This window comes from Corvus hawaiiensis, chromosome 20 (assembly GCF_020740725.1).
Source record: "Corvus hawaiiensis isolate bCorHaw1 chromosome 20, bCorHaw1.pri.cur, whole genome shotgun sequence".
Taxonomy (NCBI): Eukaryota; Metazoa; Chordata; class Aves; order Passeriformes; family Corvidae; genus Corvus; species Corvus hawaiiensis.
Genome location: NC_063232.1, coordinates 6,879,962 through 6,905,967, shown reverse-complemented (window position 1 = coordinate 6,905,967; position 26,006 = coordinate 6,879,962). Strand labels below are relative to the sequence as shown.

Here is a 26,006-nt window from a genome sequence, read left to right as displayed (position 1 = left end):
GACCAGACCAAACATAGACATGTCGGCTGTGTCCCAAGGTTATGTGATACAAAAGCTCTTGCTTAAGAGGTGGGGTTTTTTAAACTCCTCTTGATTATGTGGTCAGTGTGTTTAATTCCTTTCTCTGCTACATTATGAAGTGGGATAAAATCTCAGTCTCTCTTGCTTTCAAGAGTATTTCCTGCGTCTCCCTTCCTCCCAAATGCCCATTTCTTCTTGACTGATGGCTGGAATCTCTTGGAATAGGACTGGGGCAGTGTGTGAAACCACTAATACAGAGCAGCCTTTAGGAGGATCAGGGATCCGTGGTCCAGAATGCAAATACATGCTTTAAAAACGTTCCACTGAGCAGGAAAGGAGAGAGGATTAAAGTTTCACTTCCTTTTCACTTTTATGAGCTGAAGTTATTTGTCAGTTGGAAACATGATAAATTAGACAAACATTATTCTTTCCCTCCTCCAGGTTGGATGTTCTGCTTTGCCTTTCACAGTGCAATGAATAATTAAGCTTCATTATCACCAGGCTGTCAGCACTGAAAAGCTATTGCAGAGCTCTTTGCCTTTAATTGAATCGAGTGTGCCGTGCACCTCCTTCACGGCTCCATGCATTTGTCATTCAGAGTGTGAACTGCAACAAAAGATGACTTTGGTTGGAGCATTGCTGCTGCCAGGTCTCTTTTCAAAGCTCCACCAGCATCAGGTATTTGCATTGTGCAGTCATGATAATGATGTCATGAAATAAGTACAGCAGGGACCACTTCATAATTTCAATTCGTGATTGAAAGATGTGGGGAGCTGCAAAGCCACTGAAGTTAAGAATGCCATGATGTACAATTAGCCTTGGATAACTGTAAGCATCAAATTGGATGCAGATGGGTTTGTGGACTTCACAAGTGGCTTCCTTAAGAATGTCTGCACCACACACCCAACCATGCATCCATCAAAGTAAAAGTGCAGTGTTTGTTAGCAGGTCTGAATTATGCTAAAAATACCTGATTTGTACCTAGTATTTTATGTGAAGTGCTTTACTGCAAAGGCTGGCATTGTTCTTCCTGTCCTGCATTTACACAAATGGTGGCGCAGTAAGCCCTGGTGGCAGAGCAGGTCAGATAGGAGCTGGGGAGAAAACCTGCTTTTGGGGTAGCCCTGTTGCTGTGTCTGAGCAGGGATGAAGGTGTTCAGGAGAAATGTGGTGTGGAGCTTTCCTTATGGAGCTTCTTCCTACAGCAGCCAGCAGTAGAAAGTAACCTTTGAGAGGAGCCAGTGAAATCTGCTCAAGGACTTTCCTCTTCTTGGGAATTGGTGAAGGGTCCTTTCCCACTGTCTCCCTCTCTGAAGGGAGGCATGGAAGCCCTCCCTGGCAATCCTGCATTGACCAGCACTGGCTTCTCTGGGATTTGGGTGAGGGATGGGGGTCTGAAGGCACAGCAGAGCCTGGGTTCCTGCCTGGCACATGCACCATTCCCAGCCCTACAACAGGGAAATGTTCCTGTCAGCCACACCAGGGGAAATGGGCTGGAGTGGAGACAGCTTTTCCTCACGAGTCTGGATCACTGACTGGTGCCGTGCAGAGGTTTCATTTCTCACCTCAAGATTAAATCTGAGATTTAATCTTTATTTTTGCAGTGAGTTAGTCTTCCCAGTGCTTTTGGCAAAATGGTTAGCTCTGATGTTGGTCTTAGCCAGACGCTCTCATGAGACGAAATGCTGCCCATCCCAAACTTCCCCCATGGTTCAATTTAGCAAAGGAATTTTTGAGAAGGGTCTTTGGGCTGGCACTTTCAACTGCTGAGTGTAACCCTGAATTTATAAAGCTTCTAAGTTGCCACCAGTCAGAAGTTCCTTTAGTGTGTGACCTCCTGTTCCCAGCCTGGAGAAACAAAATGGGGCAGGATGGAGTCAGAATTCGAAATTTCTATAAAAGGGCCATGGCTGCCTCCATCTTAGATGTAGGTGATGGTCAGAGCTGTAGAGGGGTAGGTTTGGGTTGGGCTTTACTGAGAGATGATGCTTTGAGCCTAAACCCTGCAAAGATGTTTTCCATCTGCAGTCTTGTTTTCAAAGACGTTGTGGCAACACAGCAAGAGGAACATCTTTTCAACAAGGCTTCAACCCATCTGACCAGCATTAAAATTGCTCTTGTTGGGGTTTTAATTTGGCTTGTGAAGAAAAGGATGTGCTCCAGCAGCTGGGGTTGAATATAGAAGCAGCTGAATTTTAGAGTTGCAACTCTGAAGTAATAGCTTTGATGGTTCTCTAAAATGTGCTATTTTAAGTGTCAGTCAGTGCAGAGAAATGATCTGTACAAAGGGAACTTGGTGATCCATTGGCAGTACAGGCTGCATAGCCAGGACACGTTATGTGAAAAGAGAGGGGAAGAAAATAAAACTGAGAAAGAGAATTATAGGAAACCAGTATAGTAGCACTTGGTGAGCAGTTCTTCAATAATTTAGGGAAGGTTATACCTGGTCTAACTCAGCATTATAATAAAAACCACGGGGTAAGATTTGGGCTGTAACATTTCCCTGTGGTTAGTAGCAAAGTTTATTCCAACAAGCTAATGGGTTTTTTTAGAGATATCTTTGGTCAAACTCGTGGCTAGTTCGAAGTTTTATGGCTGTCTGAAGTGCCAATTTTCATTTTCTGTATGTTTCCATACTGTGCAGTTTTTATGGCTACACTAGAATTACTGATGTTTGTGCATACTTACCAAGTTATTTAAATATCCTGGTGACTCTTAGCCCAAAACACACACTCAGGCTCTCCAGGGAAGTGCCTGCTACTCCGCACAGTTGACTCATGTGGTATCCATTGCTGAACAGATTTGAAGTACAAGCTGAGAACAGAGGCTCTATGCTGAGTGACTAAGATAAATTACAAAAATTGTGTTATTTTCAGCCTACATGCAGGAAACTCTGAAGTCAATGAACCTTAGGAAAGATCAACAAATGCAAGATGCTCTTTGTAATTTTTTTTTTTTTTTGTATTATTCTCAGTGTTTTGTTTCTTTATTTCTTATGGTTTTGTTTTTTTGCTCTGTGTCCTCACCCTGTGTTATAGCCCCAGGCCACTGGTGATCTACCTTGGTGAGAGGCAGTGGGAGAAGATAAAAGCTTGGGACACTTCTTTTCCTTCGTCTTTATCTCACCGTTGGGATGCAGGAGAGTTCCCTCTAAACTCAGGGAAGAGCTACCTAAGATGAGAGGAAGAGTGAAACTATCAGCTCAGGCATGGACATCATAGTAGGAGGCCCAAGGAGAAGCTTTTCCATCTGGGAATGGGCTGCAGGTGTGGGACACGGGTGCCCCACAGAGCCAGCTCTCAGCTGGAGAAGTGGGATGGGGCTGTGGATCCAGGGATGGGAGCAGATCCTCCTGCAAAGAGAGGCCTCCTGAGATGGTTGCTGAGCTCCAGCTCTGGAGTATTAAAGGGTATTTGAGTGTGTCTGTCAAATGGATCGTAACAGTGAATGTGGCATGGGAATCCTTGTTCATTTGATTGTCATGTTAAAACTCCCCAAAACTCCAAATTAGTCTGTCTTGCAATGCTAATTCAAAACCAGGATAAATTTGCATGCTGGCTTTCATGAAAAAAATGTGTCTTCTGTACAAATTTCTGAATCTGGAGCTTTCCAAAGAAATACAGCTATTAATATCTCAAAGAAATGAGCTGATGTCTAACTAATGATCTTTCAATGCTGCTGGGAACATGGTTTATACTTTTAATTTTATATGATGTCAGCAACCACTTCTGGGGGCTGGCATGTCCTGTGGGTGAGTCCAGAACATTTCAGAGACCAGCCAGGATTTTCAAAGCAGCTGTAAGAGTTTTGACTCCTGGGCACTGAGGAAAAAAATGTTCTTTATGAGCTAAGCCCATCCACAGGGCTTGTTTCCCAGGCTGCCTCGTTTATTCAATAATTTGAGACAGTGTTGGATTAAATTTCATCTTCCAAGCCCCGTTGACTCAAGCTGCTCACCAGCTCTGTCATTTATCAAGGACACTACATGCTGTCCTTGATTTGATTGCTGCTTCCCTGGAAACCACTAACAGCGGGTGGGAGCATAAAGAAACAGGGAGGGGAAAAAGAAAGGAAGGAAAAAAAATCTCAGTTTCTTGAAGGCAGGGAGTCCCTGGCTGATCTGCTGAGCCCTGCAGGCCCCAGAAGCCAAGCCCTAAACCAGGGTCCTGTCAAAAAAGAGTTCTTCCCTAATGTGATACTGAAGGAAGAGTAAATTTACAGCTTGTTCAAGAAGGACAAGAAGCCTTTCTGAGACGTCTGTGCTGGACCCACCCTCTCTGGTTCTGATTTTTTTGTTTTGAATGCATCTCCAAAGAATCACTGAAGATAAACAACACGAGCAGGGAAGCCTAGCCAAGTGGCTGAAATTACGGAACCTTTGAAGACTAAATACATGCAGGATCAATCTTCACTGTAGCCTTTCCTACTGAAACTGGATCATTTCTTGCTGCTACAGGAAAAATTGTCTGGAAATCCCACAAGGCCTCCCAGAAAGACTAATAATCCCTTACCTGCAGCAAACTCTAACATGTTTTCCCTCAAACAAACTTTCAAGCCTTCCTTGCTGGGCTGCATTTCTTTTTCTTACTGGTTTAGGAAAGAGAATGGTTTAGCCTAATAACTCATAGGGTCATCCAGAAGTTGTTAAAGCTACTGATGTCTTTGAAAGCCTTGTTCTCTGTGGCAGCCAGAGCTTGTGCTTGGCTTGGCTCCAGTGTTGCTACCTGTAACTTCAGTAATTGAACAAGGAACCTTCCAGTAGCGACCTTCGTCTGCATTTGCCCAGATAATTTTCTAAATCATATAGAGACTGTTTTTAGCCAGGTCACAGAGATGTTTGCCAGTGTTTGTGTGCTGCTTTGGGCAGGCTGCTGCTGTACAATGTGATTACAGTGCTGGCATGGGAGGAGCTGAGCATTTATTTCCAGCGCTGGCTTTGTACAGAGGAATTGCTGCCATGCTCTGCAGTGTGTCCTGAGGTACCATTCAGTGAAGCTCATCAATCAATGTGTCACTAATGACTAATGAGCTGGATGCTGCTAGTGCCTGCTGAGAACGGAGCTGGAGCAGGGAAAACAGACCCGGGAGGTGAGAGCAGCGAGCGTGAGCTACCTGCGTCAGATCCTTCTGCTTCACTTCCCCTCGTGGCATGTTCTAAATGGAGGATGCCACCAGCATCCAAAATAATTGTAATTGCAACTGCAGTCAGCAAACTCCTTGGCTGTCTCTCGTTGGGATTGCTGAGATGCCACTGTTGCTGCTTCAGTTTCCTTTCCTGAGGCAATCTGGGAAGCAGCGAGGCTCCACAATAGTGCTGTGTTGTAGCCCAGAAACTATCAGAGGTTTGCTAGTGGTGTCTTCCTTTAAGTGCTACATGTGCTCAAACTCATATTAAAAACCATCTTTATGTATTAGGTGACGCAACATGTGTTGGTCCATCCTGCAGTCGGTGATGTATCCCTGCTGTATTAGGAGTTCTTGCAGCAAATGTGTGTTTATTTGTGTGCACTTTTGGCCATCCACAAACTGTTTTATTCAGCTGAGCTGCAGCTTCCTTACACAGCACTACTCAGCATTACGGTGCCTGAGCCTGACTCCGTGCAGCAGCTAAAAGATTCCAGCAGCAGTGTCTGACCTACGCTGCTCAGACAGGGCTTGGTCTGACCCTTCTCCTTGCAGCTGTCCTCCCTTTGCTCAGCAGGAACTGTCCTTGTTCACTGAGTGCAGCCTCTGCCTGTTCTTCCTTCAGTAACTTGTGTCTGCAGTGTTTCCACATTTCCTTCCTGAGAAAGTCCATCCCTCAGTCTCACAGCAAGTTTTTTTTGCTGGATGCTAAACTCTGGGTGTCTCCCCCTCAACTGAATCTCTGCAGGATCTGTGTATAAATTCTGAGATTGAGTCACTTTGTGCATAGGCAGAGAGGTCTGTTCCAGCATCATCTGCTGTCTAGAAAGCACTGTCTAAACAGATCAAAGGAGCACTGTGATGTTAAGGCTTGGCCACAGTCCCAGTCCCTTATGGTCTTCAAGCCCATCCTCCTGGAGCAGCTGCTTGTGGAACTTCCACCAGGTGCCTACAATGAGGATTTGACACAGTGCCACTTGGCACTCAGCCCCCAGCATTATGGGCTAGAAAAAGCAGCAGAGGCTTAGTCCTGCTAGAGCAGACACTTTCCAGGTACTCTTGCCTTGATCCCTCTGTCTGTCTTCTTTATCCCAAAGAGCAGGAAAATCATGATAGAATTAAAATGGGATTTGCTTGCTGCAAAATCCTTAGCAGCTGCCTCCTCAAAAGCTGCATATTTTAGCAACTCTTTTGTGAGGGTCCAAGAGGTCACTGGTGAGATGCAACTGTTGCTTTTTGATGAGTTAAGGACGCATCATATCCCTCTCTGCTTTCTCTTTGTGCTGTCAACTTCCAGGCTCTGATTCCCATAGGAGAATCCTAGGCGGGTTAAACAAGAGCCACGTCAAAGATTTCTGTTCATCAAAAGTTTGAGATAAAGAACAGAAATTCCTTATCAATTACCCTTATCTTTGAAGCTAAGGAAAGCAGATGGACAGTGAAGGCACAGGGATCATATTGGTCACGTTGGATCAGATCAAACATCCATCTAGCCCTTGGTCTTGTCTCTGATGGTTGTGGAAAAGTGTGAGTAAAAAGGCAAGTGTGTTGTAATGCTTCTGACTACTCTGCAGGCCTGAATCCAGCAAGCTGTGGCTTAGGCATGTCCTTAGCTAGGAGCTGATTTTATTCCTCTTTTTAGCCCTCAGCAGATTTTTCTATAGCTTGCTCCAACCCTTTCGTGAACCTGTGAAAAATTTGGTGAAGGGCAATGTCTTTGGGATGATGTTACAGTGCAACATTCGTGACAAACGGTGACACAGCTTCGCTGCCTGCTGTGTGGAAGAGCAATTTTCTGCCACAAACTCTGGGATCTTGGTCAAGGCATTTTGTTTCCCTCTATGTAAAATGGGGATTACATATTCCTGTTCCCCAGGGAATTGGGAGGATAATATTTAGAGGTTGTTCAGATACTAGGGCTGATACATATTAAATTAAGCAATTTGGTCTTAATCTGATTCCTTTCTGACTTCCAACAGGCCAAGCCATAAAACCAGTCTATCTTTCTTTTAATTCTTTGTAATTTGGTTTCTCTCTCTCTTAAAGAAAAAAGCACAGGCACATCTCTGCTGTCTTTATCATGCCTATGATTTGTGCTGGACATGCTCTTAATGTGGGTTTTCCAGTGTTTGACTCCGAGATACAGGATGCTATTGTACCTTGAATGGGATATCATTAAAGAGCACTGCAGAGTTAGAATTCCCAGATTCAGCAGGAATTCACAGTCCTTGTCACATTCAAACACGAGACTCCTCCATAGCAGAGTTTAAAAGCAGTCTGGTGTTTTCCTGATTAAAGAGCCTGAACATCTCCTCACCGTGGCTGGCTTGGGCTGGAATGCTTTTCTCCAGAAAGCAGGGAAGAAAGAGGAGAGGAATAAATCTTCCTTGGTGTCAGGTCTGTCCTGGTAGGTGGAATGTTCTTCAGGGCGGGTGACACCTGTGAAATGGTTGAATTGAGTTTGTTTCATGCTATGAAAAATGAAACTGTTGCCTCGTTTGCTCAGTTCATGCAGAGCAGAAACTCTGAAAAGGCTGATTTATCCATGTCTTCTGTTCTCTAAGAATGAGAAATCATTCCTGCACCTTTTCATTTGTAACTTCATGGAACTCCACATGTGTGGCAGAAATTAGATCATCTAATTGATTTATAGTCAATCAGTGACTGTAAAGCCCTTGCATTCCTCATGAGCAATTTATAGAGGTCTGAGAGTTCACCCCCTGAGTTGCAGTGGAGGCTTTAGCCTGGCTACAACGTTGGATTAAAACCCTTAAATCCCTGGACTTGCTATCCTCTGGTGTTTTAGATTGTTTTAGAAGGTGTTGGTTCTGTGGTGGGAATAGGGGGTGGTGAGAGAACAGAAGTGAGTGCCTGCAGACTGAGCTCCAGACTGGAGAGCTCTGACCCTTCAGGAGATGGACCAGCTCTGGTCAGGGCTGGGAGCTGCAGCCATGGGAGGCATCACTCTGTGAGTGACAGTAAGGCTTCATTTCAGCTCTGTGTTCATTTAGCCCAAACTACTGCACTAACAGGAGCGGGAGGTTCACCCTGGCTCTTGTTCCTGCTTGAGATGAAGATTTGGGAATATGGAAATAAAAGTGATATGGATTGATTTTCTTCTTTGTTGGTATTAGTGTATATCATTATGTTATTGGAAGCTCCTGCTGTTGCTTCAGTTTTGATCACCTAAACAATTAACAATTCATGTAGAATTAGGAGTAGTCCCTCCTTCTTCCCGGACTGGCCATTGGAAAATATTGGAAGAACCAATTACAGCCCCAACCCCCAAACAACCTCAAAAATCATCTCTTTCTGGAAAAAGAAACAGGGAAAAGGAGTATGCATGCACTGGCATAGCAGCAAGCATCAGTTTTGGCTCCAGCCACACAGATGGGTTTGGTTGCTTGGTGTTCATCCCCTGTTACCAGTTATATCTTGTGAATTTCCAGTTATCATCATCCACACACAAAACCCCGCGACCCTTAGTTATTAATTCCCCCTTCCCACTAACCTGGCTCTCTATAAATCTTAGGTCTGGAATCTTTCTTCCTTTCTTCTCCTCCTGCTCCCACCTCCTTCTCTCTTTTTTCTCTTTTAAATTAAACGCATTCCAGAGAGAGGCTGGGAGCTGTTAGGAAGTTCTGCATTGATGGGATTTCCTTTGGGATGTGCAGGCTGGTGAGATTCCTGCCTGTGCTTCTCCAGCCTGCAGCAAGGAGTAAGGGGACACATAAGCCTGTGGCATCCAGAACTCCCTGTTCTGCTCCAGAACCATTTTTGTATTCCGAGTTCACCAGGAGAAAGTCACTAAAAAATAAGAATAAACCCATACCAAAATCAAGATATGTGCAAACTACTATTTTGCCTCTTTCCTCAAGAGGCCTAGTATTTCATCAGAGAAGGAAATTAGATTAGTTTGACATGATTTGTTCTGGACAGATGTATGTTGACTGTAAAGTGATTTGATTATTATCTTCCAGGTGCTTATAAATAGTCTGATTATTGACTACTTCATTATTTCCTGGGTATTTATGTAAAAATGGCTGGCTTCTGTTCTCCATTTTTAAAGATAAGCATCATCCTGCCCCTCTGCTCAGACTCAGGATCACAGTGGCCTCCAGAAATTCTTGAACATGTTCACCAGTCACTCACCAGAACACTCTCTAAGTGCTCTCAAGATACTGTGGCTCACATAATCAGACACTTCAGAATTGCCTTGATAAGTCAATAAGTCAATAATTAGCACGATTTTTTCCTTTGGATGCTATGTTTGTGAGAGACACATTGTAAAACCTTTCATTTTTAAATGTTTCGCACTACCTTGGTCATGCCCAAAAACTCGACCTCCCAGCTGGGTAACTCTCTACCAATGTAGAAGAAAGTACCCAGAGAAGACAGAGAAGAAAGTATAAAAGAAGCTGGGAAACTGGAAAAAGGATTTTAAGGACTGATTGAAGTCAACCCAAGTAAGGCAAGAGAAAGCCCCGGGGTTTTATGTAGTGCAGGCCCAACTGAGAAATAAGGCAGGGAAGCAGTGGATATCCCACCTATTAACTTTGCACTTTGCGTTTAGCAGATTCTTTTTGCTGTAGTGCTTTAACAAAATAAGTGGTGTAAAACGTTTTAACTTTCTCAAAGAAGCCCAAATACTTTTAGCAGATGACTTGATCTCTTGTGCCAGTGAGCGTGTGCTTCAGTCTCTGTGCAATTTCCCCTTGACAGAGTGCCCAGTCCTGCAGGAGAACAGCTGAAGGCACAAAGTAATTTGATCAAAATTCTAAGACATCTTGAGGGACCTAAGGTTTGTCCCATCAAGAAGAACCACTTTCCACCTTTCCCTCACTTCTGCCTCTTAAAAATCCATAAGGTAGAAGAAAAAAATCCCCAACCCTTAATTTATATTTAGAAGCTGATTGTTTTCCTTGAATCCCTTTCTGGCTCAGCCAAACTCAGAGCCCAGGCTGACAGCTGTGAGTTTGTACCATCAATTTCTATGTACATGTTCCTCAGATAATTACCTGAGGGACCAGGTTTCAAACCACAGCGTGTGGCCCGCGGCCAAGGCGATAGAGATCTGGCATTGTGTGGGAAGAAGGGTCAGTGCAAATCAAACATGAGCCCCATTCCCACATGAAAAGGAAATAAAACCTCCACATGCAGGCATGTGGAGAAGCTTCTCCTTAGTCCCTCAGCTTAAACATAACCAAGCAGGAAAAATAATGCTGGCAAGGAAATACAACTGTGTTTATTGGCCATTCAGTGCCCAGCAAGTCTCAAACTCTTCAGCGCTGGTTTTTCATTAATGCTGCCCTGGAAACCCTGGCTGCCTGCTTGTTTTAGGAGCTGAAAATCTTCTGTATGCTGGAGGCATGAATAAAAGTTTGCAGCAAAGAACATAAAAAGGAAAAGTTGATGTGGCTGTGAGCAACTTGGGTGGAAAGCTGAAAGCTCCCCACACAGACAGGACAGAAACAGGTTCCACCAGTCTGGATGAGCTGTCTTGGAGGTCGGTCACTGAGGGATGTGAGTCACCCACTCTTTGCCTCTGAGCATGAAGCGAGGCCAGGGTGACCACCTTGGGCTGCAGTGTCTCACTTTCAGGTGCCTACATTAGGGCAGGTAAATCCCACACTTGCAATGTAGGCAAGGACTGTCTTGCAGATAGTGGTGCTTCAGGGGAAGGAGGCCAGTCTGAGGGAACAGGGTGGCAGGATGTGCCCTCATGTCCTGCCATGCTGGTGAAATTCAAACTGCCAGGGATGGCTCCAAAGGCCCCAGCGTGTTGGGCATGTTCTGTTTGTCCAGGACATCAACCCCATTGTCTGGGTCCTTTTCCACAAACAAGAGCAACCCTGTTTCCACAACCAAATTATTTCAGTGGCTCGTTCAACAAGCAGCTCCCATGGTCTCAGCTGTAATCGTCCTCAGTGTCACTCTGTCAGAAGTTGCTGGATTCTGATGTGTGTGGAATGGCTCTGTGCTAACAGGGGACCTGCAGGTGTGGTCATCAAGGTGTCCTTGTGTCCAAGGGGCTGCAGGACAGAAGAGCTCAAGGAGCACAGTCACCTGACCCAGCTGCTGGGTTTATTCACCCCACAGTGTCACTTGTCCCACCCTGGAAAGCCACAGACCCCAGCCTTGGTGCAGTGTCCTGTGCGTCATTTGTGGATGCTCTTGGGAAGTGGAAGTCAGGAATTCTTCCCATACAAAAATTCCAGGCAGTGTAATCCAAATGGCTATATTTAGGCATTTAAACCACAGCTCACTGAGTGCCCCCAGTGTAACGGAGCAAAAGGAGTGTGAGGAAGTAGCAAAGCATTTGTCCCACATAAAGACTAAATATCCATTATCAGCAATCTCTTTGGCCTGCTTCCTCTGTTGTTTCTTTCCCTCTGGAGATTTGGCAATTGGATTGATTTGCTGCCTGACTCACTGTCTTAGATTGAGATACTGAGAATTGCTGACAGTATTAATAAAATTAGCATTAGGGAGGATGTTTGAACATTTGCCTTTGACGTTTTTAGGGGAGAGAGCTGACATTTAGTCTAAGTTAAAAAGTTACTGAATTGCCTTTGTTTTTTCCCCTGACCAAAGTCTTCGTAGTTTTCATGTGAAAACTTAGTCGAGAACTAAGAATTCCAGATTGCAAGTTTTGGTCTTTCTTTTTGCTGAGAATCCCTGATTAATTAAGAAAGCACTAGGTATTTAACAGCATTCTTGGGAGAAATATTTTCATAAAACCGTAAGATACACATACAAGTATCTCCAGCAGTATTGTTTTATGACAGTGGGGATTATTTTGTTCTATCTTAGGTGACATAAAGGTCAAACTGAAATAATGGTCTTAATGTTACAATCTAAGGACAGGCAAATAATTTTCAAGAATGGTTTGCATCATTACTTTTAAATGCAGTTGCCTGGTCTTTAGGATTTGTGGTTAACTTTTGCTCCCTGTGGGAAATGACTGAATTGAGGAGACATTTATTTTGTGTCATGACTGCTCTTTATCTACACACCCTGCACTGTTTTCATGTGGTGCAATTAATCCCCAGAGAACAGCAGCAATCTGAGCTTGGGTTTGCTCTGGTCAGCAAGAGGATCACCTTCCAATAGCCATTATAGAAAATTTTCAGTAGCCCTTCAAGGTTTTAATTCAGGTGTTTGTTATTTCATGCTCTTTGCCTGACAAGTGGAGCTGCCTGATGTCACTGAGAGTCTTCTCAAATGCTCCCTTTCCATAACCCTTGGGGCAAAGTGTCGGAGCTGCTGCCGCTGGTCAGTGTCCATGTAAGGTGTGGAATGATGTGAAAGATCCTCCATGTGTTAACACTCATTTGTAGGTTGTGTCCTTTTAAAGGATGGGGCAAACAACTGCAGTTGAAGAAAAGTCCAGCTCTGCTACAGAGCCAGGGCACTGCTGGTCACCGCCCTGCCTGTCTGTCTCCTGCTGGCCTCATCCCTTGGCTGGTGGGAATACAAGTTTTTGGGGCTGGAACTGGCGTTACTTTGTGCATGTGTCATTTTGAGGCCATACATGCTGGCTGTGTGCTGCTATCAGCAGAACCAGTTACTCTTCAGTGGAGTTTTATGTGGGGGGAATCCAACAGAAAGCCTGTGCCAGTCACAGCTGTACATGTGTGCGGTCGAATTCCCGCTGCCTTTAATGAAGAGGGAGTGCCAGAGTCTAAAACAACTTTTCCTGCTCTCCTATAGACAGCATTACTTGTTCCCTCCCACAAAAAGTTGCTATTCTCTTATCAATTTTTCCCTTTCTCTGACTGCAAGAAGTATAAATTATTTTAGTGCAAAAATTTTGGAAGATTTTCTCCCTCTTCCCCATTTCCTGAAAAGCTTGCATACAGAGTGAGACACTCATAAGCCTTTCCGAGATAAGAAATTAATTTATTTATGCTTCATTGTTCCAGGCATGGCTGCAGACTGGTTTGGAAATTTGCTGTTCCAACTTTAACAGGTCACTGCATGGAAATGAGCAGCTGGATTTTCCTCCAGAGCAGCCGTCAGCTGTTGGAAATCTCTTGATACTTCCCTGGCTTCTCCAGATTCAGCATTAACTTCTCCTTCCTGTAACAGGAATTATGCTACGTGCTGTAGACTCTTTAGCTAGAAAAAGGAGGAAAGCACAGGAGGGGAATACAGCAGATGCTGGTGGGGCTGGCAGAGGCCACACCATTGCTCTGACTCCTTTTCACCTTCATAAGGTCAAAGGGTAGGAGAAAAACCCTCTCCAAATGCAGCACGTCACAATCTGCCTGAAGTGACTCCTGCAGCCCAAGCAACTTCTGTAGCTCAAGCAAGTGGGCAATGAATCCAAACTCACAAAATGTGAACCACCCTATGCTTTTACACTGCTTTTCGTTCTCACCTCTTCCTCTCTTAGCAAGTGCCTCCCCCATTGCGTATTCCGGTGTTCCAGTGGGATAGCTGAGGGAAGAAGGCAGCAGCCCCATTTCTCATCTCACACAGGCTCTATGGCAGCAGGATTCTGCTGACTCCGCTGCAGTTACTCCTGATTTGTGCAGATAGAATGACCCACATGTTAAATCTGTGTGATGACATCTGTAGGAGATGTAATGCAGCCAAGTAACTTTGCCATGAGAACAGTTTCAGTGTTGCTTAACTTTCTTTGAGAATACAATGACTAAAACATCATATTGCATTAAGTAGTACTTAATTAATGTAAGCCATGAGAGAGAGAAATTCAAGCAACTTGCTCCATTGAGCTGGATGTTTTACTGAGAACTGAGCCAGAGTGACATAACTGGTGACTTTTTTCAGAAGTTGAGCTGATGGTTGCCTCTCGTCTCAACTTTACTGAGATTTGTCCTTCAACACCAGCTAAAAACATTTGAAAGCAGGTTTTCTGCTTGATCTTTCATATTCTTTGTATCAGAGCCCTCATCAGAATGCTTCTTGCTCTGAACTTTGTGCTGTAATTTGTCAGTCCTGAATGTCTCAAAAGGTTGTAGGCCAAGCTGTGGGACAGGAACTGCACATGCAGGAGTGTCCCAAGGCAAACAGAGCTGCAGGCACTGGCAGCTCACAGTATTTAACCCCTGCAGGGAGTTGATCGATGGACATTTTGCATACAGTCACAATCAATAGGACTTTTTCATATAAAACTGATTATGGGAAGAGAATAAAGTGAGAAGGGGAAAGAACAGGGGAAAACGCCGCACAGTTACCACTGCTGGTTATCAGAACTTGCAATTTATGTCCTGTGAAAAACAAGGGGAAATAACTGAGAGTCAGGAGGGAAGAGTTACTGGCCATGACATCATTAACTCAGTTAATATAAAACATTATATGCTCACAATGGGAAACTTGTCTGTTGAGCTGCTGGTGAAGGAGGTGGATTCTGCCTGGTATAAAATGACATGGTTCCACTTTGACATGTCAACATATTTGCTGGCCTTTAGTGCGATTTTGTCCAGACCAGGAGATCCTCAGTTCTCTGAGGTAAGTGTGACCTTTTCCCCTTAGCCTTCCTGGTTAAGATACAGGAGAGAGGATATAAAATTTGTTGTAGGATGCAAGGAGCCTGAAGGCACTCAAGATGAAGTTTCCAGATCCTTTCGATGCACTGTTGACCATTTTCAGGCACTTTTTCTCTTCCCTATGTTCTGAACTCTGAGCTATTCATTAAAAGGGAAGAAAGAAAAAGCAGTTCCCTCTAGTTGAGGCACTTAATCATGTTTGGAAGATCCACAGATGCAGCCCCTGAATGGCCTGTGGAGTCTGAGGCTGGTTTCTCCCTGGTGGATATTAGCGGCTCATCGTTTGCACATCAAGCTTCCGTAATGACGAGTGGGATTATCAGAGAAAATCCCCTGTGCACCGCCGAATCTGAACTCGTGGCTCTCTTGCCTTTGCAGTAAGACTCCAATTCACAAAATAAAACAGCTGGATTAGCACAGGCAAGGCCAAGTTATCCAGGGGAGGGGTACATCCCATCCTGAGAGCAGAGCAGGCATGGCCCGAGGAGCGTTTCAGGGTTTGTCTGACTCTGAGGTTGTCTTGGTTTGTGTGGGGGAAAAATGTCCTGAATAATGGTTGTTTTTAGGGTTCCTGTCAATGATATGTATGACTTTATGGTACAACTTTCCTTCTGAAATTCAGTGTGCTCACAACTGCCCATATCCTGGCCAGTGCTAATCAAATCACTCATTAATTGAAAAATGGTGAGGGAAATCAGTAGCCTGCATAGAATGAAATGTTCTATGGACATCTGGAGTCAGATGCATGTATCCAAGGGTGTGAAGTAAGAAAGCAATTGTCTGTGTCCCCAGGGAGCTGTAACCCTGTCAGTAATATTTTTTGGTCCAGGGAATGTAGCAGGAAGGATGCCCTCTCCTTGGAAAAATATGAACAGTGTTGGTATTGAGGTAAAGGATTCTCCTACGTACCCCACGAGCGGGTGAGAGCTGAGGACACAGTGTTGTACTCAAGGCTGATGTGGGTGGAGCCACCTGTCCCATCAAACATGGGCAGAAGGTGGCTGGGCGGGTATTTCACTGCCTGAAATACCAACCAAGCTTCAGAGTTTAAAAATGTGTCATTTACCCTCCACAATGAGAATTCCAAATGCATTCCCATCCCATGATTTCCAGTTAACCTTCCACTGGCTTGTGATTTCTGAGGAACTACAGATTGAATCCAGGCATGCTAGCTAAGCCGAACTTCTGAGTGGTAGGGGTTTTTATGTTTGTTTATTTGTTTTAAAGTAATTTCTTTCTTTGAAATTTTTTCAGTACCAAAGGGTAAATGGATTCTTGGGCACTTATTTAAGATATTGCTACTAATAATAACCTAATGCTTACTGTTTGTCAAAAGCTGAGAATCAGCAATGATGAAAGATGAGAACTGCCCCAAGTTTCTTGGCAAAAGTGATGGAGGCAAATATTTCAGAGGTCATTTCAATTTTGAAATTTGCTTCCTCGGAGATTGTGCTGTGGTAACATTTGCCTTCTAGATGTTATCAGAGAAGCACTGGAATTTCATAGTAACTGAAATGAAAGAATTTTAGGATGTAGAGTCTGGCTGTTGGAGATATTCCTGTCCTGCTGTTCTCATTAGCCTTGCTGGTCTTACAGGCAGTCACTGTGCAGTCCAGGTCCAGCATTTCTCAGTCAACATCTTACATCTCAAGCTCAAAACAATTTGGTTGTCTCCATTCACTGATAACACACTTGACTCTTGTTCTATCTGTTAGCCCCTCAATAAGCTTATGTGGTTTGGGTTTTTTTTTTTTAAAAAAAAAAGCAAACATAACTCCAGCCTTGCTTGTGCATGAATTGATTTTGCAAGTCAAATAGTGCTCTCTCATTTAACAACAATGCTCAGGAGCACCAAGAGACCACTCAGAGCAGAGCCCTCTGTGGGCTTGGAGAAAACTCACAGCTACAGCAGGACCTGCCAGGTGGCAGCTTCTGCAGCCCTAAACATTCCTTTTTTTTGCATGGGAATAATGGAGACTCAGAAGAAATGCTGCATTGGTAGATGCTACAGCTCAAGGGCAGCATTGTAGGAAAACAAATACCTTTTAGGTTTTCTGTGCACTTTTTGATACTATCCTAATTTTAATATTTTGTAATTCTTGCACAGCGTAGAACTTGTGTTGCTTTTGGTTTTTAGAAGAGTTCAGCAATTCCAAATTTATCCCCTGCTCCTAGTCTTGAATTCTGACCTATGTCTTACTGGGTGGAGCAGGAAGGCTGTACCCAGGCACTGGGAGGAAATTTATTTGTGCTTTTTTTCAGCTAAGCTGAATCTGGCAGCTTCATGAGAACAGCTTTTGATGTGTTGTGCTCCTGCAGTTGGTTCCTCTCCTTGGGGTATCTTGGACCTCAGGCAGAAGCAATCAAAATATCTTTTCACTGGGAAAACAGGGCTTGTGTGGAAGCTTTAACTGAGAGAATGTCCTTTTGTAGAGGCTGTGAAAGCAGGTGGCCTGTTCTCCTAGAAGTCATCAAGTGGCTGCCCTGATCTCAGATCAGAAATGAAGTGTCTGTTTCTGTGAGCAGCTGAAAATACCCCAGGATATGGTCAGATTTCTAAGAAGTTTCAACACCTACTTACTCAATTTCTTTCCTTATCTGCCTCCAGCAATCATAAGTCATGTGGAACACCTTTTTTCATGGGATTGAGCCACAGGTTGAAACCCCTCTGCAGTAGATTGTGAGCAGGTTGCTGCTTTGCATTTTCAATTTATATCACTGAAGACAAATTTTATTAGTAAAATATTGGGCAACTCAGCAGTGGATTTTTAGGCTCTGACTGGGTGCCTGGAGCTGCATTTCTTTGAACTGTCTTCTGGAGGAACTGCAGCTGTATAAATGGACGAAGACTGTGGAAAGAAACTATAAATATGGCTTTACTAAGGTGGGTTTTTAAATCAAAGTGACTTTTTGAAATATTTTAATGAACCTTAAAAACTATTTTGCAGTTCTTTCCAACAGTTATGTTACTTTTCAGCAATAGAGGAGGAGGGGGACATTAGTGAGGGAACTGTGGCCATTGCATCTGTGGCAGTGGATAGGGCAGTGCCTTTTCCATGGACTTGGCTGGACAGAAAACTTAAAATGTCCAGGGGCTAGAATGCCTCTTCTGCTACTAATTTTCATGGTGTAAAGTGTAGCCAGGTTTCAGAGGGATAGAGATGATGATGAGGAGTGAGGAATTTGGGGGCATTTGAGACATTTCCTGTTGCCCTGCGGCTTTTTCAATGGGCACTGGTGGATTGTGCTTTACAGGAATGTGACAAACCCACTCAATAGATGTTTTCCTTGCTAGAAGTAAATTGAAAACAACGATTTAGCACATAAAAAATGTGCAAGTATAGCTTAGTGATGGTTTGGTGCCTTCTATTCCCCTCATGTTCTTGTCACAGAGAGTTTAGGATCTTTACTTAAGTGCACATGGCAGAATTCCCCAAGCCACCTGGTACTTGGTGTTGGCTGTCCTGGGAGTCAATTGTAGGCTCAGTAAGCACCACTGAACTGTGCTTCCTCAGCAGCTGGGAGCTATGAAACTACAAGCTGGGGCCTTACATCAGAAAAGACACGTCCATTCCAGCTTAAATACACATCTCCACATCCCAGTGACTCCAAACCTGGCTTCAGTGGACTCCAAAGGGACTTAGACTGAAAAAGGCAGAGAGTGGAGCAAGGCATAGGTGGAGGGTGGTCACTGGAAAGTCAGGGCTAAACCTCTGGCAGTTCTGTCTTGCTTATTCTCCACCATAACACCATGTCTTTGAAAAGAACACTGGGCAGGGTTCCTCACTGAAGGCCAAGGCCATAGCATGAGGGAAATCATTCAGAAAGCTGCTCAGTAGTATTCCAGAGTGTAGAAATGATGGAAGCAGTTTTCCTCTGGGTGTGTGCACATGTACATGTCTGTGTAAATGAATGTGTAAAAGGAAAGGCACTGGAGTGCATCATCCAGAGGTGGTCTGAGCTGGGATTTCCACTCAGCAGAGCCTGACATGGGGAGGCTTTGTAGCAACTACAGTGTTCTGTTTGGGGAGGTGGAGGTGTTCCAGATACACAGTACCATCATGGTAAAAATGTTTTTGGCATGGAGGGAACCACCTCTCTTTTAATTCAAGTGTCACATTTTACCCGCTTGCAGTTTCCCACTTGTATGTTTTGGCTTTTGCCCAGCACCTCGGGCTATGTGTGCTCATCTGGTTTTGATAAAACATTAAACTTAGACAATACATCTTCTTGGACATTTCTTCCTGTTAGATTCAAGTGTGATACAAAGCAACCAGTACTTGATCAGTAGCAGACACTGTTTTTATCAAGCGTTGTTGGATGTTCATTAGCCATGAAAGGACTGTAGAGATAACTTGCCACAGGACAGGTTGGTGCTGCTCCGTCCTTAGCCACCTCAGTGGTGGCTTTTTTGAAAGCCCATGTTCACATACCAGGCTACAATATCCGAGTTATTTGGCTGCTGTTTATCTTGCCTCTTTTACAGTCTTGTTAGTGTACTAGGAGAGATAAAAATGCCCATGAGGTATTGAACAGTGGCAGATGAATGGGAGTGGTAACCTCATTAAAAACCATCTCCTCATCCTGACATTTAGGTAGCATTTGAGAATGCAGTGCAGTAAAATGTTGGGTGAAAAGATGAATAAAAATAGCATTTCTCATGGTGTGCTCAAGGCACATGTGTGACCTCTGATATGACTGTGAGTCACTCAGCCCCTGTAACACACTTAATGTCCCTGATATATGCAAGGGAAGGATGTACCACATCCATGTTAATGAGCGAGTGATCTAAAACATGAAGAAAGACATTCATCTCACTGAAGTTCATCTGTCTGCCTGTCTCCTTTTCACCAGTCCCCTGGGCTCCCCTTGGAGGAGGGAAGGTGGAGCAGGAAGAGGGAGAAGGAGGGATCTCTCCAGAGGCTGAGCATCCCTGCCTGATTTGCATGCCTGGCAAGCACACCAGAGGTTGCTGTGTCACCATGTGGTGTTAGTGGTGCTCATTGAGCTTGGGATGGCTGCTGTGTCCCTGTGGTAGCACCATCCCTCGTGGAGAAATTGCCTAAATTCCAGTCCCAGGGGAGTTCTGCCTTCCAGCGGGGCGCTGCCTGTGGCCTGTCCTGCTGGACTGGGCACAGAGGCTGCTGCTGGGGATCCCTGGTGCTGTGCCAGGAGAGCAGCTCCCACAGCCCTTCCTGTGGTGCTGATGGTCAGTGCTGGCACACAGTGTCCAGCTCACAGGTCTTCCAGCAGGAGGAAAATGGGTGACACTCCATGGAAACCTTCTGGGTAAGTTGGTGTGCGTGCTTTTGGGAAGCCTGAGTTGCACAGGGAGATAAAAGACCCTCAGACTTGCAGAGCACCGTTGTCAGAGGCTTTACCCTGACCTCAGGCTCTGATAGACATGTTTATCCAGCGTGAGGGAGGCGGGAGGCACCACACAGACCTCTTTGTTCTCAGCTTTTTTATCTCTTTATGTCTCATCTCCCTTCCTTCATCCGGTGGACCGAGATGAAAGTTGTGTGCACCCCTCTGCAAGCTTCCTCAGAGATCCAATTTTAATACCTCATCCTTGGAGCATAGGGGAGGGTTGAGCCATGGAACCTACTCCACTGGAGGGTTACAGTCCTGGAGCTTTTTCTGTCTTGTTTCTGGGATTATGGATACTCAAAACTGAGATTGAATGCTTAAACTTTTATGGGAAAGGCTGGTAGAACTTAATGTGCTCTTTGGTTTTCAGCAGATTTTTGCTTAATGTGGAACTGAGTTTTGCCATCTTACTGCAATACTATATCCAATAAATAAATGCAGTAGAATCCCATTTAATTTGTGTGAGTTGCACCCCCTAAAATCCTCTAGGCTATTTGAACAGATTACAAGCCAAACCCCAGAGTTTTTCCCTAATTTTCCAGCTGTGCAAATCCATCCTTGGATATTAAAAAGACCAAGTCTCATTATATATTTTCTGTCTCCCGTCTCTTGACCGATTTGCTAGAAAAATCAAAGGTCTGGTTCTTGGAATGTTGTAACTAACAAGTGTTTTTTTAATCATATCTTAATCCTCAAAGGCAAGAGATAACTCTCAAAGTAAGAGCTGACTGCAGGTTTCTCAGTGACACTGAAATACCTGATAGACCCTCACTAAATCTGTCTCCACGTCCAGGGATTAGAAGGCAGCTGACAATGTTCATTAATGATACATAAGATGAGGGGGAAATCCAAATTACACTCCCTGTATTGGTGGTTGTGATGATGGAAATGTGCTTTTATATCTGCCTTTGTCCCATGTACATGGAAAAGAAGAAATACATGAGAGGTTCCATTTTTTTGAAGCGTCACTCATCTGAGCCATCTCTGGTGTAAAAAATGAAGTTGCTTTTACAGAAACCATACAAAACCATTGTCAGGGCTTATATGAAATACTATTGAGTCCTAATAATAACTTCTAGCTGAAAAATCTTGGCATCCTGCAGCTTAGGAAAGGGTTTTAAAATTCACCTTCAGTTTTTGGGCAACAGGCAAAACATGTGGCTCTGTTTAGGAGCTATTTTCGTTAAAGCTTGACAATACAGGATGATAAAATACAGCTGCATTGTTTAAACTTTCAATTTAATTTCTGGTTTGGGTCCAAGCTGTTTCATCAATATGGCGCCATTCATTTCAAAACAAAGCCCTTGGAAGGGTCTCCATTACCCCACCATTGATCAAGAGGGTGTTAAAATCTAGAGCCTAATTATGTTCCTGGCCTATTTGGAATTCCAAAATTGGGTTTTTATAACTGTCAAATTTGCACTCAGGGTAACTTTCCATGACAATTAGTCAGAATTATTAGTGCTTTCCTTGCCAGGGATTACAACTAATGGTGGTGGCTCACTTTTCAAGGCTCAGTAAGTGTCAAAGGCAACATATATTTTACAGAAGAGCCATTTGACTGCAAAATTGTCTGCACTGAACTGCACCCGAGCCTCTACTACTGTTACAGTAATTTCTATCAATCCTCCAGGGCTGAGTTGTGGCCACAACCTCTACTGCAAGTTCTGCACATAGAATTAACCACTGGGTTCTGCTTTGTTGCAAAATGGGCCTCAAGAAATTGTGACATGAGGAAGTTCATCCTTGATTATTTCACTCAAGCTTACCTTGGTGAGGGCTGGTACTCAAAAGGCTGCTGATTTTGGTCAATTATTGCTTTGAATTTTTAAAATGAGCCAAGCATAAACATCTGTACAACCTGCCTGGGAAAGGCTAAATCCTCTCAGCCTGATACCTGACTCACAGCTAAAGCTCCTGTCTGTGTGTAAGGCTGAGTTTGTGTTGAACTAGAAGTGTTTGCCCAGCTGGGAATTCCTTCTTAGTACAGCTCTACAAATGTTATACAAAATATTAAAGGGAAAAAATAAAGAAGAAAACGGTTACAACAACAACGAAAGCCAAACCCAAAGACATTAAAGCTGAGGTATCCATCCCCTGCTGCCTTATGCAGTGCTCTGCAGACACGTGGTTCTTTAGCCCAAATGCTGATGCATGGGGGTATTTGCTCACAGGAGAGCAAACACTGGCAGAAAAGAGCAAACACTTACCCTTGCCTCCTGTACAACATCCGTTTTGGAGGCATCTGCTCAAGATGCAGATGACCTTCTGTTGATATCAAGAGATTTTTGTCATCAGCTTCAAGCTTTAGATGGAGCACTAACCCTGAGAGCTGCCTGACAGTGGCAGGCAGTGACCATGTCTTCGTCCTTGCATGAGTGAAATGAGCCACTTCCCAGGGGCAGCTCAAACCACCCCTCCATTGCCTGCTCCTCCTCCCACCCCACGCTGCCCTTTCTGTCCCACTGCCACAAGTGGAAGAGCCACTTGAGGAATTCCAATTGAGGAATTGATCTCCTTGAAAAATAATCAATTACTGTTTTCAGACTGGGTTATTTTTCATCTTTCTCCTTATCTGGCAGAGTGTCCATCCAGGAGGTGCAGACACTCATTCTAAAAGCAAAGGTGGCAACTCAAACCAGTTAAACCTAAGCACAAGTGCTGTGTCAAACTATCCCCTCTGGTTTTCCCCAGGCAGCCAGAGCCTGCCTTTTTCTCTTAGGACATCTCTTTTCCTCTTAGAACATCTTTTCTTTTCTTAGAACATCTCTTTCTCTCTTAGAACTCCTAGACCATCTCTGTGTTCATTGACATATATTTACCTGGACAGTCATGTGATTGTTTTGGACAAAAAGATCTGGAATTTAGCTTTATTGATACAGGTTCCAAGTTGCACATACCCCTAATCCTGCAGAACATTTGCCCTGGAAGAAAGAGGGATTGTACTCAATTTTGCTTAATTAAATCAACCTAAACTAATTGTCAGCTAATAAAATAGTGTTGGTCAGCTCATAAAACAGAAACGAAGATTAAAAGAGCAGTTGCCATGAACAGGTGGTAACTCTGTTTCCAAGTTAGACCACATTACTCTCTGGCACAGAATCTCTGAGAATACCTCATATTCCAGTTTTTTTCAAAAAAATGTTTATGAAACTTATAAAATATAGAGCTCATTTTATAACCAATTTTCTCTCTCACCTGCCAAGAGCAATGGGGGTTGAGCCAGCACAAGGCGGATGCAGAGTTTTAGGCAGATGTCCAGAAATGGATTCTCTGCACAGGGCTGTGGAATACATTTCTACCTTTGACCGGCCTTTCTGTTACAATTCTTGAGATTTAGGTTTTTCCTTCTTGTTGCTATTACAGAAAAGACCTAGTAAACTTTTTTTTTGGTCATTGATCTTGACCTGACACTGTTGTGCAAAGGGAGAAACTTTCTGTTCTCACTGTGGATGCTGTTTAACTCTAGATGGATCTTGAGTTAGTTAACAGGATCCCTCTGGTTTTGGCCTTTGGTATTTTTGTTGACTCTGCAGATCTTGCAGAAGGCATTAAACATTTATCTAATTTCATCTGGAAAGGACTAAACTGGAATCTTTGTCTGCTTCTCAAAGTAGAAGCAGAACTTGGTGGTTTGAAGTTGCTGTTAATGGTTGAATGATGAAAGAAAATTTATTGCATAGTGATTATTCTATTATTTGGATAAGAGTGCAAAACCATGTGGTTTTGAGCATTTTGTTATGGCTTGCAGGTAGTGTGGACGCTCTGTAGTGAGGCAGGGCTTCCAGCAGCAAAGAGACTTTTTGCATTGCCATTTTCTGTGACCACCCATTCCCAAAAATATCATGCAGGATGTGTTTGGTTGACCTTATGTTAAGTCCTCAAACATGAAAGACAAGATTAATTTTCTTCCCCTTCACTCACAATCAATGTGCTGCACTGACAGTCTCAGTGCAAAGGGGAGGCTTCTGCCAGACTTGGGCTTAAAATGTGAAGCTTGATTCTTGTTTCTCTGCACTCCCCTTGCAGCTGATGTGTCCTCCCCTGGCGTGGAGGGCAGCTGTTGTGGCCCAGGGTAACAGGTTTTAGGCTCTTTGAGACTTGGCTGTGCTAGTACCTGACCTGGATGAGAGAGCTCTGCCTCCTCTTGGAGGAGAAGGATACGAGCCTGCCCAGCTGGCTGTTCTGGGAGCTGGAGAAGGTGCTGGGGCTGCATCCCAGTCCTGACCTGCAATCCTGTGGCTGCTGTAGCCAAGGCAGGGAGGAGGCTGGGTGGGACTGGTTTTCTGTGAAGCAGGGAATTGCTGTGGCTTGCTGCAGTCTTAAGGCAGACCTGTAAAAAGAGGAAAGAGATTTAGACACCCATCACATCTGACAGGATCAGGAGCTGGGGTATCTGGAGGGAGGTTTCTGTGGGAGGTTTCTGGGACTCCCCTGTGTGGTTCCTGCTACAAAAGTGCTCCTGGCCATGCAACAGGAAGGTCTCACTCAGTGAATGCCGTGTTTTCTGTTTGCACTTAAGTGACACTGGGACCCAGCCAGGCTGCCCTGCCCTAGGATGTGTCCCAGATCCCTCCTGCCCGCTCTCTCCTCTGCATCCAGAGATGGCGTTGCAGCAGGAGTTGACATAGCTTGGAGCCTGCTGGCACTGGGGATGCAGGAAAGGCTGCAGCATGGCCATCACCTTCTCCCTACAGAATTTCCTAGAGGCAAACGCTGCTGCCTGGCTCCCACTGCTCGAGCTGGTGGGAGGAGAAGTGCAGTGAGCAGGGCAGCACAGACTGTGGTTGCTCATCTGAGAAAAAACATGGTAGGACTTTATGGCAGCATCCCCTCAGGGATCTGATTTACCATGTCCTTGCTGAATGAACAACACTGAATCCCAAATATTGGATTAAACTAGCTGAAAAGATTCCCCACACTGGCAATCCTGGGAGGGTCTTGGGGTCAGGTCCTGCTGAGACAGGGTGTCTTTAAGGAAAATGGGATAAGATAGTGCTGGTGTTCATTCTGGGCCGTTTTCTGTTCATCCATGTGTCCCAAACTTGCCCAACATTACAAAAACATCTGCTGGGAGTCACACCAGAAGTCAAGTCTCTATTTATTTCCCTCAAAGAATAGGGGAATGTAACACTGACTGTGGGACAGGCCTCAGCCCAGTATCACTGCTGTGTGCTTTAAAGCTTGAGTGACACAGCAGAGCTGGAGGAAAGTTGAAGCATCATCCTCCAAAGAAATATGTGTGGGCTTTGGTGACTCTTTGAGGGTCCTAAGGGACTCCAGACATTGTCCAGATTTGCACTGGTGTAAATGCACCAGCATCTCCTGTTCCTCCCAGTGAGGATGAGTAGGAGGACCATGAGCAAGTTGGCTGCCCAGCTTCCCAGGCATTTGCACAAAACCATCCAGGACCCCAAACTAACAAAAACCACATTCAAAGCAATTATCTGATCTTGTTTGGTTGGTTTTAATGTGATGTTTCTAGACACTGGTACAACAAACACACTCTTGTAAACTCTTGTAACAGTTGTTTGCAGTTAGTATCTTCAAGATGGTTTTATGTGTGCTGATCATGACTAATATCCATCACTTCCATGGGACCGTCACCCTCCAGTGCTGGGGGAAGTTTTTCCTACTAAGACAGTTATTTTCTCAGCTTGTTTAGCATTTTTCTTTTTCCTTTTATTACCCTTTTATTCACAAAACACAGATACTGATTTGCTCATATATTGTGCTTTCCAGATGAAAGTGCTTTGTGGTTCACAGACTTAAATAATTAGGTCTTCACAGACCTCAGACTGGTTATAAAGGCAGTGGGAGTAGTCCTCTCTGGTGTTACACTTGGAAACAGAAAAAGTCTGTAGAGGGAAGATCACCAAACCAGCTGACAAGCTGTCTTTGGCAGAGCTGGGGGCAGACACCCCTCTGAAATGTGCTCTGTTTTTCGAAGCATTAGGAGATGTTGCTGTGCCCATT

General features: G+C 44.3%; 1 protein-coding gene across 7 annotated transcripts in view; it reads left to right on the top strand.

Annotated features, from left to right (window-relative positions):
* The window catches only part of COL26A1 (collagen type XXVI alpha 1 chain), a 167,180-nt gene that overhangs the window by 85,303 nt on the left and 55,871 nt on the right, over positions 1-26,006 (top strand). The gene's annotated exons all lie outside the window — the stretch shown is intronic.